The following is a 2,500-nucleotide window of genomic DNA, read 5'->3' as shown; positions in this document are numbered from 1 at the left end:
AGCTTCACTATAGATACGCACAGTGGCTTAGATATTTTAATATACTGCATATGAGACAACCTTATTACAGACATATATTCTATCAAGTACGTATGATTATGTAATCAAGCTATTTTCAGATTCATTCACATAATAGAATGATATGTCACTGATGTGTAATTTGATATCCAAAAACGCGTATAAGAGAGAGAGAGATAGAAAGACAGACAGACAGACAGACAGAGAGAGAGAGAGAGAGAGAGAGAGAGAGAGAAAGAGAGAGAGAGAGAGAGGCAGACAGACAGACAGACAGAGAGAGAGAGAGAGAGAGAGAGAGAGAGAGAGAGAAGAGAGAGAGAGAGAGAGAGAAGAGAGGAAGAAAGAGAGACAGATTCCCTTAGAAAAGAGAAGATGGATGAGAGAAGAAGAGAGAAGAAGAAGAGAGAGAGAGAGAGGAAGAGAGAGAGAGAGAGAGAGAAGAGAAGATAGATGTAGATGAAGAAGAGAGAGAGGAGAGAGAGAGAGAGAAGAGAAGAGAGAGAGAGAGAGAGAGCTAAGTACGAGAAAATGCAGTATTCAGATTCTTCACCTTTAGAAATGATATCAGATGTGTATGATACAAGATAGTATAGAAGAGAGAGAGAAGAGAGGATAGAGAGAGAGAGAGAAGAAGAGAGAGAGAGAGAGAGAGAGAGAGAGAGAGAGAGAGAGAGAGAGGCAGAAGACAGAAGAGAGAATGAGAGAAAGACGAAGAGATAGTAGATGATAGTCGAACAGATAGATAGATAGATCAATAGATAGAGAGGAGAGGAGACGACGAAGAGAGAGAGAGAGAGAGAGAGAGAGAGAGAGGCAAACAGAAAAGAGACAGACAGAGAAGAGAGAGTTAGAGGGATAGAAAGACAAAGGCAGGACAGAATGAAAGCCAGACAGAAAGAAGGAAAGTAAGAAAGAGGAGAAAAGAAGAGAGAGAGAGTATGCGTTTGTGCAAGCAATGCATAACAAAACTTTTAGAATAAAAGTACAGTATACTTTGATATATTTGCATACATAGTAGTACTGAGTTATTTCCAGCGAACTTCACCCATATAAAACAAACACACTAAACATTATTTTCTGATATGTCGCAAAGGAATGCTCATATATCACATATATCAAATAAATTCCAGCTTTTGTACCCTATTTTTCAGTCGCTTGGAACCCACGTCCTGTGTCAATTTATACACAACTTATAGCATTATATTTTTTCCCATTCTGTATGACTCCTTCTATATTAGCAATAATTATGATTTTCAACTCAGTTCAGTGATTAACCTGCTCCCTGCGTGGTATGTTGTTGAAAACTTGTTACTGATGCCATCGCTATGCTGCTGCATCATGCCCGTCTGGCTGATTAGAGATTGCTGGGTCATATTTTTTTACCCTCTGTTTCAACCATCTTTTATAATGTTTTTTTTTTTGTATAAAGACTTATTGCGCAATAATCATGCGTTCATCTTTTTTATTCTTTAGTTTAGCGTAATTGTTTTCAGTGTTTATTTCACCTCAGGGTAAATGCATTGCGGGATATGGTTTCTTTTTTTTCTTTTTTCTTTTTTTTAATAATACTAAGTTCTTTTGATTTTATTTATGCTAAAATAGTATCCCATTTATCATTTCATTAATGTATAAGGATAAAGTGCAAGGAAGTACATTATCATAAAATTCTAAATGCAGAGAGGATTATCATTAGACCGTACTAAAACATACCAAGAGTAATTCAACAGATATGAAAGCTAAGAAGCTAGAAATATCACTAAATTGCAGAGGCAAATACCTGAAACCCGATACGTTAACCCCGCATCCCAATTCTCTATCAAAAAGGAGGACATAAAGAGATAATAAAAAAAAGAGACAAACGACGTGCGATGACGTTAAACGAAGGACGGACGGCAAGACAATTGCATGAGGTTGTGCCTTCAACTGCCTTTTTTTTCCTGGTTATATTTAGCTTGGCAGTGAGGACCCTGTGTTCATGTTTTGCGGCTTCCATTCTCCTCTCATTTTTTATCTTTATAATCGTTTCATTTATCATAGTGTTTTATCTAACCATCTGTGATTGTATGATTCGATATTTTTCTTATAATTTTTGCAACAGATTATAAGTTTTGATATTTTTATTTACTATTATTTTCACCATTTTATCTTTATCGATCCATTCTCACGTATGGAGAAATCTTCCTGGCTCTTCCCACACACGGAACAGAAGCTCGATAATAAGTATCTCGGTCCTGAAAGATTCTGAGAAACGGGCGAGGAGGGATGACGTAATGAAGTCTGCGTCGGGCGTAACAGTATGGCGTAAGAAGTTGGCTCTGCGTCAAGTTTTGTGCTGCCTCGTGTGCCATGTTACTGTTTCTTATGTCATCGCTTTTCCCTGTGTCTTTTTTCTTTCTGGGTTTTATTTTCCCCATCTTTATTATTAGTATCTGTTTATCTCTATCTGTCTGTCTGTTTGAGTTTCTTTATCTGTGTGTTTGGC

The sequence above is a fragment of the Penaeus monodon genome, chromosome 2 (assembly GCF_015228065.2).
Source record: "Penaeus monodon isolate SGIC_2016 chromosome 2, NSTDA_Pmon_1, whole genome shotgun sequence".
Classification (NCBI taxonomy): Eukaryota; Metazoa; Arthropoda; class Malacostraca; order Decapoda; family Penaeidae; genus Penaeus; species Penaeus monodon.
This window is presented reverse-complemented; position numbering follows the sequence as displayed.